Genomic DNA, 12,159 nt, shown 5'->3' on the forward strand with positions numbered 1-12,159 from the left:
AAAAGATAAATATTTTTAGGCTGGTTTAAAACACAGCTGCATCTATGTGCTGTTTACAAGAATAATGGCTAAAACACATAAACAGATATACTGATAAGAAATACAGATATACTGAAATCTAATAATAAAAACAAAAAGTTGGTGTAGATCTATTGAAATTAAAAGGAAGACATTTTGAGGCACCATTAAAAGCATGATGGAAATTTTAATTTTAAGCTCACATGCCCCTAACATAATATTTCAAAATTATAATTAAAATAATTAAGAGAAGTAAAAGTACATATGTACCCCTATGATCAAGGTGTTCATTTTTTTTACATAATTCATTCAACAATTAACTGAGCATATGCAGAAAATCAGCACATATGTAGATTTTAAAAACATATAATAAATCTTAATCAGTGGACAAATAAAACAATACATGACTATATGATGCACATTTTCAAGCATACATGATTTGTATACACCACTAAATTTTCTATGTATTATTTCAAAAGGAGGTCTTTCTTATTAAATTTCAAAACATTATATCACAGGAGTAAAAAAAATTTTTCTGTAAAGATGCAGAGTAAATACGTACATCTTTGCCTGCCATGTAGTCTCAATTACAAATACTCAACTCTGCTGTTATAATACAAAAGTAGAACTGAAAATATGTAGATGAATGGGCATGATTGGATTGCGGTAAAACTTTTTTTTATCAAACAGGGTTGGGGCTAGATTTGGTTTGTGGGACATTCTTGTTAATCTCCGTTATAAAGTACACATTACCAGATGACATATATTTAAGCTCAAGTTCATATGATACTTAATAAAATTTTATATAGAATAATAATAATTTTAAAGATCATTTCTATATATCTCAAATCAAAAAATAATCCATAACAAGAATGGAAATATATTTAGAAGTAAATAATAATGAAAATAACACCTTATAAGAATATCACAAATGCTAACTCAAGAACCACTTATGAGCTAAATTAGAACTTAATAAAAGAAAGGTTGAAATTCAAAGACATAAATGAGTATACCTGAGAAGATGAAAATTAATGGCTAATCCAAACAAGGAAGAAAGTAAATAGTTAGAACAAGAAAAGAAATTAAAGAGAATACAAAATTAAAATGAGGCAGTATATAAAAGCATTTATTTTAGTCAAACACTTAAAAACTAAAATCAAATAAAATTTTAAAAGAACTGAAGAGCTGGGATGCCTGAGTGGCTTATTCAGTTAAGCACCTGATTCTTGGTTTATCATGATCTCAAGATCATGAGATCAAGCCCCGCATCGGGCTCCCCCTACTCAGTGCACTCAGACTCTTCCCTCTGCCCTTCCCCCACCTCTCTCAGATAAATAAGTTAAGAAAAATCTTAAGAAAAAAAGGAACTGAAGAACTTTTGCATATTTCCTTCTCCTCTCAAGGGGAAAAAATGCACAAGTACCAACAGTATATAAAAAAAACAGAGAATAATCATAAAAGTAGCATATACTTAAAAGGAAAATATGATCAATATTTTGCCAATATATTCAATATATTTAATAATTTAAACTAAAGAAAGCATACAAAAATGTAACTTAAGAAAGCAGACTTATGAATAAGTGTAGACACTTAATAAAATAAAATGAAACAATATTGAAAAATTATTGTAACAACAAAATAGAAATATCAGTGTTACAGATGAGTTATATCACATATTCCAAGTAATATAATTCCAATATTATACTATTCAGAGAATGCAAAAAGTAGAAAAAAATCTGTCTACTCTTCTTATGATATAGAAATAAAACAGAGATGATAATAGAAATGAATATTATGGTCAAATGTGTCACAAAATACATGCAAAAATCCAAAAAGAAATAAGAAAATGTATTTAAAGGATGCTATATATATATACACACACACACACACACACATATATATACACACACACACACATACACATGTGCATGCATACATACACATTTATTCACGGCACTGACATATTAAAGGGGAAAAACTTAAGCATGTAGCAAGATACAGAAGGAAGCATTTGGTAACGCCTTCCATATGAAGCAAAAATGAAAAAAAAATTTAAAGTTTCCCAAAATAGAAATCGAAAGGATGGGACAACCATAGTACTGTGTGGTGAAAACATAAGAGCATTTCTTAAAAAGGTAAAAATACCAAGGATACCACTATTAATAAATCAGCCTGTTGTATTAAAAACTTTGGCCAGTGAAAAAGGAAAAGCAAGATCCCGAAAACAGTTTTCCCTTTCCATTCTTTCCTCTTGCCATCTCTTTCTACCAACAGTCACAAAGATTCTTGTCACTTCTCTCCTGAAATCAATCCAGTTTTTTTCTCAAATTTCTTAGTTACATCCAAACCCTAACAATGGCCTACAAGGAGTTGCATGATCTGACTCTCTTCTCCTCTCACATATCCTTACTCTCTGTTCCAGCTGTTCTGTCTTTGCGACTTAAGGCACATGCTCACTTTAAGATATATTCAGCAGCGTTTCCTTCGTGTAGACGTGGTTTTTCTAGATGGCCATTGCAGCCAGTCTGATCTTTACTGAAATTCAGTCTGCAATGAGGCGTAGTCTGACAGCCAGACTGACATGCAGCTCCCTCTCCACCATCTCCCACACTCAATACCATCCACCCCACTTCACTATTTCTTTTTCTAGAGCACTTATCACCTAACATTCTCTATAATTTACTACTTTATTTATTTTGGTAAGTTGACCATTTAACGTATTATCTGACTAGTACAATTTGAAGAATGGAAGTTTGCTATTAACATGTCATGAAAACAGGCACAAATTGAAACTTATCACAAGCAAATGGGGGTATGTTTTTTTTTTCACTATTATCATTTTTTTTCAATATTATGAGTTCCCTGAATGCAAATATCTTTTTTATTGTTGTTTAATGACATAATCAGGTGGCTAGAACAGTGTCTGCCAGAATAAATATTTGTTCAGAGACAAAATGGCTGAAAACTTATTCTTAGCCATTAAAAACAAACAAAAAAAAAAAAACCCACAACAAAACAAAAACCTTTCCTCCCCAAATACTCTGTGATCCGAAAAGTAATCAAATATTTTTGATCAGTTAACTAGGTCGCAAAAGGAATTCCTAATAATTCATATAGCATAGATTTTCGGTTATTCAGTACACAGGAATCATTTCTGAGGTGTAGCCTCACATTAATATGGATTTTTACATAATTATCTTGAATGAAAAGTTTTGAATTTTGACATAATGCAAGAGGGTGTTTTGATGTAATATATTTTCTTTAAATGTTAAAAGTTTGCTTTTCTCTCATTGAAAAATTAGGTAGATTTTTGCAAAATAAATTGGAGAAGCAGGTGTCGGCAACTAGAACACATACATGCTGGCAGATGCCAAATAGACCAACAAGCATTTGGAGGCTTTACATTCTTGCCAGTCTGATGCCTTAGCACAATCTGCAAAGTGCTGTGAGGATTGTCCTTATGTTTATTCATTGAATAGAAATATTTGTAAATTTCTCTTTCCCCTTTGGATATAAAGTTCTGTGAAATATGATAAAGTAAAAGGAACATTTCAATGACAGAATCTGCATACATTAATTCCATTACAGGCAATAGAAATGCTTGCGACTTCCCATCATTCAAGTATGAATATATATTTAAACATCTACTAGTAGATACTTTTTTATATGAGAGCAATCAATAGAAACCTCAGGAAATCAGTATTTATTTTTAAATATGATCATTTAAAAAATTAATATTCTAAGCATTTAAATCTAACACCAGATACATGAAAGAAAAAATGCCACAAAATATTATATCTGGTTTACACAGCTAAATCGAACCCCTATCAGATATTGAAATATTTAAAATTATAAATTTTAGATATTTATAATCTTTGATAGAAAAGTCTTTGTTGTGAATTTACATTTTTTTAAAAAACAGATTATTAACTTTGGCAACATACATTCCTTACCAAGTGCTTTGCAAATGTAAGATGTTGAGAACAAATGAGGTTGTCTTAATACCTGTAGGGTATGTTCATTTATCTTCTGTTTCCCAAACTCTGATTCTATTTGCATTGTACAAAACCCTTCAGACAAAGCCTCTTGCTTCTTGCATTCTGGACTAGACAACGAATACACATACACATATATGATGCGTATCACACATCTTGTATACATGTCACATATGTTAATCTTACATATACACACATATCACACATACACACACACACATATATACATGCATGCACATGAACATATATACTAGATATATAAATTTGGATTACCAATACTACATCACTTAGGAAGTTGGTTTAGAAATTCCTTAGAAATAAACACTCGAATCACTAAGTCTTTTTCATCACTTTTAAAAAAAAGGGCCACATGATGCTGTCTTCTAGTGTAGAGGTAGGTAGTATAATCCTAACTATATTTTTCTTCAGCAACTAGCATGAGTCAGAAAATTCACCCTCAGGAGGACCTTTCTAAATTAATTCGCTACCTGACAGCCGGGGCTAAAATAGTTGCTAACATAGTTACTGGAAAGTAATTGAAGTCACTCCAGAATCACATGTACAAGGAATTGAAGACATTTTCTTTCTCTATATAGATAACGCAAACATTTCTGGACATGCTATCCTCATATTACCCTCAAATGTTAACAAGAATATTGCACACTTGTCTAGTGCTATCTGTATCTCTGTGAACTCAGAAACTTCCCCTGCACAGATTTATAACCATCACAACTCTGTCCAAATAATGAAAAAAAAACAGTCACAAACAACAATAAATTTCTCAGTAAACCTGAAATTGTAACATCCAGCCCACCAGAGAAGCCAGTCTAATGTAACAGAGAAAGGATTTGTTTTGTTGCTAGGCAGAGGAGATTAAATCTTGATATTACTAAGGGATAGCTAGGTCAACTTATTTATCCTCTCTAAGTCTTACTTCTGCCACCTCTAAAATTGCAATAAATCATAATTTCTGTGTATGTGCTGAATATTAAATGAAAAAGTTTTTAGAGTTCTCAGATCATTCTGTGCTTAGTATATGGCATATGTTTCCATCCTTTTCAAAAAGTTAAATATTATTATTTTATCTTAAATTTTTAAATGATTTGAATTCTAATTTATTTGAAGTATCCTAGAAACATTTTACTATCCTTTAAAATGATACAAAATCGAATATGTAGGGCATGGGTCTTTTAAACTTCCCCCTTTATATCATTAATAACAGAGAAAAGAAAATAAAAAGGAACTAGGGATGGAATATTGTTAATACTTTTGCACAATTAGTACTTTTTCACACACTAAATTGACAACTATCTATATAAGCATTCATATTTTCCTGTTAATTCAGTATTTTCCAATACAGTCATTTTTTTCTTTTCTTCAAAGATGTGTTTTTACTAACAAAGCACCTTGTTAATTATCAACTTTATAAGTCAACAATATGAATTAAAAAATAAAAATGGAAAAATAGGCTTAGTAGATTACATCCATCATTTTATATAGTTGTAAAGATTAGCCTAATCTTGGTCTTTTTATTCTTCTTCTTATTTTCAAGCATGTTCTGTGCGCTTTTAAATGTACCCATTTGTACATTTAAAAATAATGTCCTAAGGTGATGTTTTTTGGAGCTTGACTGCCCTCTTTGACACAAGACAGATATCTACTTATCGGGCTGTGCCAACTTTTCATCTATTTCATAAAATTCACTTATCAAGGCAATTTTCAAACTTTTCTAAGAGGAAGCTCCAAGCAATTAATTAATTTGTTTTTTGATTATACTTTTCATTGCATTGCTGCTAGCCAAGAATTTTCTATTTTGAGTTGCAAAAGCAGTTTGGTCATATTCTTTCATAATTTGCATTATTGGCTTCAAAATATTGCTCTGAGTGATATTTTCATTTAGTTATTGCTCAGGGTTTTCTCTCACAAGAGACAACAAAATGCAAACTCTTTTGAAATTTCAAAGTAATAAAATCCATATTTTTAGTATCTTTAAAAATCCCACTTTTTTTTTCTTTTACTTTGGCTAATGAGTAAATTGCAGTTATGATAGCCTACCCGGAAGCAGGAGCATTCTCTTTCCACTCTTGATGATTTCCAGTTATTATTCATTTTTCTTAGTATTTTATTGATTATAATATCACATATTAAAAATCTTTTAATCTCTGATCCTCATCTCAGTTTTTAAGAATAGAATTTTAAAGTATTATTTTTTAAATGGAAAAGTATCTGAAATATAAAATATTTTAGAATGCATGTATATAATATATTTGCCTCAAATGGAATTCACAGAAATATTATTTAAACTTAATGTATTTCCTTTATTTGGAATAAGTACATGGGGCAATAATCAGCAGCCTCAACGAAGGATAGATAGGATTGCAAAGTGACCAACTTATAGCAAAAGCCAAATGTGTTGAACTTTGAGAACACTAAAAAACAAAACAAAAAAATCCATTACTTTCTTCTTTTCTCTAAATAACCAGCACTAGCTGTACAGACCAGTGAATCAATGCTATCCTGTTCTAGTTCAGTATAATAGTGTTCTTTTACCAGAGTGATCATCCTTCCAGGTTCCAAAATAAGGCTTTTTGAAAAGTATTATTTACTGGCCACCTAATTCTCTGGGCATTGATGAAGAAGCTTGAGATCGACTAACATGGAAACATTGATTGATGAACTTACTTGCCCTTCTATATGGCAAAATCTTTAAGAGGAAATATATTTAAAATGTTTGTTTATTTTATTCTAAGATTGAAGAAGTAAGCAGTCACATACTTGTGTGATGCAGTATAAGATGATACTCCACCCCATAGCTCAGCTGTATTAATATCTCATCTTGACAGCACAGTTTGAAAAAAGTGGAGCTGGAAATCGTTGAAGTACAGTCATCTTCTTTGAAGTCTAATTAAATTAAATGGAATATTTTTATTATTATAGCTAGGAAACTGCAGTTTTTCTGGCATTTTTAGTTGAATCATTACATTCATGATCACCTATGGTATACATTTAATTGAAACTGTGAGTCAGCAATCATAAAGATATTCCAATATATAAAATCCTCAAATCTGTATTTAGTTATACTCAATTCTTAAATATTTCTTGGTTCTATGGATATTTTTTATTTCAGGAATTACACCATTACTTTATTATAATGGATATGACTTCTTTATGACATTGACTTAACAGCAAAAGGAGTAGTCTATAGGGGCTCATTCTCCTCTACTCTCACGTCTGTAACAGATGCTTTGTATGGTTCCAAAAGTTAATTTCCCCTACATATACTTGACAGAGTTCAAAATGAAATGCTGGAGAAAAAAGGAATAAATTTAGGTGCTTTATCTTATAGTGGCTTATAATAAACTATTCCAATAATTTAATTAAAGATATAAAGAATGCTACATAGATTTGTAGACCTCATTCATTTATTGCAAAATACTTAGAGGAAACGTAGGATACTACTGACTGCCCCATAGTCCTATGAGGAAAAAAAAAAAAAATAGCTGACAAACCCTTTCTTTCCAGAAGCAAACTGTATTAATGTTTTAAACTGAAACTACAAATAGAGACAGCAATTGCTTTTGGATTCTAGATGCTGAGAGTTTCACACATTATCAACCATTGATGCTTTAAACTCAGGATCATCTAATTTACAACATGGTAAGAATTTTACAGCAACATTTAATTCAAATAATCATACAATTCAGATAGCACTACTATTAGATGTTGCATACTGGCAAGGCACATGCTCTATATTGCTTAAATTGAAGTTTCATTTGGATAAGAAAATATTGGTGTACCAATGTGTGTGTGTATTAATTAAATTTGTATTCGAATGGGCAATACCACGTAATATTTGAGATGTGTACTCTTCTCAAAAAAAAAAAGGACAAAATTGCACGTTTACCCCTTTTCAACACTGTGGCAGAGCTGAATAACAGTCATCTGTCATCTGTAAGCTTCATCACAACACAGTAGGTAGTTTCCTACTATCTACTCCTCCCCAATGATTTTTTGACATTCAGGCCCAGTGTCAGCCATTAATCACCAGCGTTTCCTTTTTGGTTTTTCTCATGAAGAGAGAGTCCATGAAGGAAAAAGCACATTTTCTGTATCCATGACTCGATAAAAACCAGACATTACAAAAAAATCAGTCAGCTCATAATCTTACATCTGGCTTGACTGTTTCAGTTCTATCACTATGCAAACTTCTGTACACATTTAGGTTTTGTAACTCTGCACTACAATATTTCCAAAGGTGATTATATGTAATTTTTTTATTATGTCATGTGCTAGAAATCTGCCACAACATGCAGCCCATGTCACTGAGGAACAGATGCAGCTATTAAAACTGTCTCTCTCTCTCTTTTTTTTCTTTAGGATTTTTTTTCATTAGGGACCTATTTTTTTTCTTTCTTACCAATTTACATTTAAGAGTGATCTGCTCATTGCACAATAAAAGTTTGCAGAGTATATCCATGATAACAAATATGATCAAAATAATACCTTGCACAGTCCAACCCATTATCTGGGTTAAAGCAGCATTATAAAATGTGAACTAAGCCTTTAGAAAAATTTCATTTAAATATCTCCCCGTCATCTGCATTAACATTCATGGTGTGTTTTCTAAATATATTAGAAAAGCATGGCCTTCCTCACTTACGAAACATAATCATTTAGATGTATATAAACCATGCCATTATCTTTTAATTATTAAAAAATCAGAATAAAAACTCGAGATATTTTTAAGTTAAATATGTTCTGACATGCCACCTATAAGAGATAGAATATTTTCAATAAATGTTATAATACATTATAAGCAAACATTATGCTTCCTCCTCATCCCTGCATTTAAAATTTAAGTTGTAATTTATTTAAATAACCAAGGTATACAAGCTAACATTTTGGTGTCACTATATCTACGTAAGACAATCATGAAGCCATGCTCTGTAGCGAGCACATATATATAAATTAGAATAGCAGGATGTTATATTTAAAAACAGAAAAATACAACCTCGGGGCGCCTGGGTGGCACAGGGGTTAAGCGTCTGCCTTCAGCTCAGGGCGTGATCCCAGCGTTATGGAATCGAGCCCCACATCAGGCTCCTCTGCTATGAGCCTGCTTCTTCCTCTCCTACTCCCCCTGCTTGTGTTCCCTCTCTCGCTGGCTGTCTCTATCTCTGTCAAATAAATAAATAAAATCTTAAAAAAAAAGAAAAGAAAAGAAAAGAAAAATACAACCTCAAGAAATTATTAAATATCAATTGAGGGGCACCTGTGCAGGTAGGTCGGCCAAGTAGCTGACTCTTGATTTCAGCTCAGGTAATGTTTTTAGGGTCCTAGGATGGAGCCCCAGGTTGGCTCTGCTCAGCGGGGAGTCAGGATTTCTCTCTCTCTGCCCCCTCTATCTTTCTCTCCAAATAAATTTAAAAAATCTTTAAAAAATATATCAATGGAACACATTTAGGTGTTAAAAGAAACATAAATGTTAGGTGAAATAAAAATAATTATGTTTGTTATATATAAAATTATGTTTAGGTAAAAACTCTCCTAAGGCAAAACGTTTATTCAACTGTTGGACTATTTTTAATGATTTATTTAGCATCTAATAATTGAGTTTGAACAGTTCTTTATATACTCTATTTCCTTTATCAGACACGTTTTGTAAACATTTTCTCCCAATCTGTGGCTTATCTTCTCATTTTCATAATGGTGTTTTTTGAAGTACAAAGAGTTTCCAGTTTTGATAAGGTCCAATTTGCCATTATTTTTTCTTTCTTATTAAGGATCATGCTTTTGTTGGTTCAGTTAAGAACTCTTTGCGTAACCCATAGTCATGGATATTTTCTGCTATGTATTCTTTTAGATATTTTATAGGTTTAGTTTTGTATTCAGGTTTATTTATCCTTTTGAGTTAATTTTTATGTACAATATAAATTATCTAATTAATTTATTTTGCAGTGAATGCCCAATTATCTCAACACAGTTTGAAGATATCCTTTCTCAATGAAACTTATTACAGATTGATATAACTGTAAATGCAGAGGTTATTTCTGGACTCTCAATTCTGTTTGATTGATCTATATACCTGTTCTTTCACCAAAGCTACACCCTACACTATCTTGATTACTGTATATTTACATAATTTCCATCAAAATACAAATACATGTTAAGTTCGATTTCACAATTTCTACAAAAATATCTGTTGAGATTTTAAAAAGCAATGTGTTGAATATAAAACAAATTTTTACAGAATGAAAATTCTCCATTTACTTAGGTGTTCTTTAATATTTCTCAGCATTGTTTTGTATTTTCAGGTTGCAAGTTCTGACCGTATTTTGTTAAATTATTCTTTTTAATGTTATTATAAATGGAATATTTTCAATTTCATCTTTTAGTTCATTGCTGATTTCTAAAAATACAATTAATTGATTTTATTATATTCATCTTGTATCTTGAGATGTGATGAAATAGCTTTAATTCCAAAAGTTTTGTTGTATATTCTTTGGGATTTTCTACACATAAGATGATGTCATCTGCAAATAGCAAAGTTTTATTTTTCCTTTACAATGTAGATGGTGTCTATCTATCAATTATCTATCTATTTCTCTATCTACCTATCTATAATTTTTGTCCAATTACACTGGCTAGAACATCCAGTATAATGTGAGATAGAAGTGACAAGAGCAGACATGCTTAAATTTTCTAATAAAAAAAATGTAGTGACTCGGTATCAGTTTCATTGTTCTATTGCGGAAGTATAATCATTGAATGTCTCTAATTCTTAACTCAAATGACTTTGCATTAATGAGGACTTTATTAAGATTCTTTTTCCAAAATTGATACTTGTTTTAAATTATTTTCAACATAAGTAATTATATTTCATTAGACTTTTATTATTAAAAAAACACGTTTAGGAAAGTTTATCTAGTCATATGAAGGAAGGAGTATGTCTTAGTTTATTAAATTAAACTTTAAAATGAGATTAGCAATATATCACTCCATATAGAAAATTAGACTCTTTGGGGCATTTATTCAAGAGTATATCATGTGTTATTATGCTGTATATTCTGATCTAGAACATATTTAATAAAAAGGTTGATATTCATCTACTCAATTATGTTCTTAAAATATTTATATCAACTTTTTCTTAAAAACATAAAAATTAATTATGATTTTTTATTGCCTCTGCCCCTGATTCTCAGGAGGTTGGATTTATTTTACATTTGTTAAAGTTTTATTTTTGATAACATAATTTTATGGAAAAGAAAGTTAAATATGTAAGCTTATATATTGGAAAAATTTTTATGGAGTGTTTTGTGTTTATTTGGATGTTTTGATTATTTTCCTTAGAGGGGAAAAAAGAACTCCAAACGAAATACTTTTCAGAGTATATCTATGGTTTACTTTTTATTTTTATTTTTATTTCAGTGTATAGCTGACACATATTACATAAGTTTCATGTGTACAACATGGCATTTCAACTTTATGCTATGCTCACCACAAGTATGGTCACCATCTGTCACCACACAACACTATTCCAATATCATTGACTAATTCCCTGCACTGTGCCCTTTGTTCTTGTGATTTTTTCATTCCATAATTGGAAAACTATATTTCCCACTTCTCTTCACCCATTTTGCCTATCTCCATTCCCCCCATCCCCTTCCCTTTGGTAACCATCAGTTTGTTCTGTGTATTTGTAGGTCTGATTCTGCTTTTTCCTTGCTTGTTTATTCATTTGTTTCTTTAGATTCTATATATGAGTGAAATCAGATGGTATTTGTCTTTCTCAGTCTGACTTATTTCACTTAGTGTGTGGTTTTTCACCATCCATGTGGTTGCAAATGGCATATCTCATTATTTTTTATGGGTGCATAAATTATATATTATATATATTACATATATCTAATCTTCCTTATCCATTCATCAGTCAATGGACATTTAGGTAATTTCCATATCTTGGCTATTGTAAATACTGCTGCAATAAACATAGCAATAAATATATCTTTTCAAATTAGTATTTTCATTTCCTTTGGGTAAATACCCAATAGTGGAATTACTGGATCATGTGGTATTTCTAGTTTTTTTTTATAGAGGAATCTCCATGCTATTTTCCACAGTGGCTACACTAATATGCATTTCCACC

Source organism: Ursus arctos, unplaced genomic scaffold (genome assembly GCF_023065955.2).
Source record: "Ursus arctos isolate Adak ecotype North America unplaced genomic scaffold, UrsArc2.0 scaffold_15, whole genome shotgun sequence".
In the NCBI taxonomy this organism is placed as follows: Eukaryota; Metazoa; Chordata; class Mammalia; order Carnivora; family Ursidae; genus Ursus; species Ursus arctos.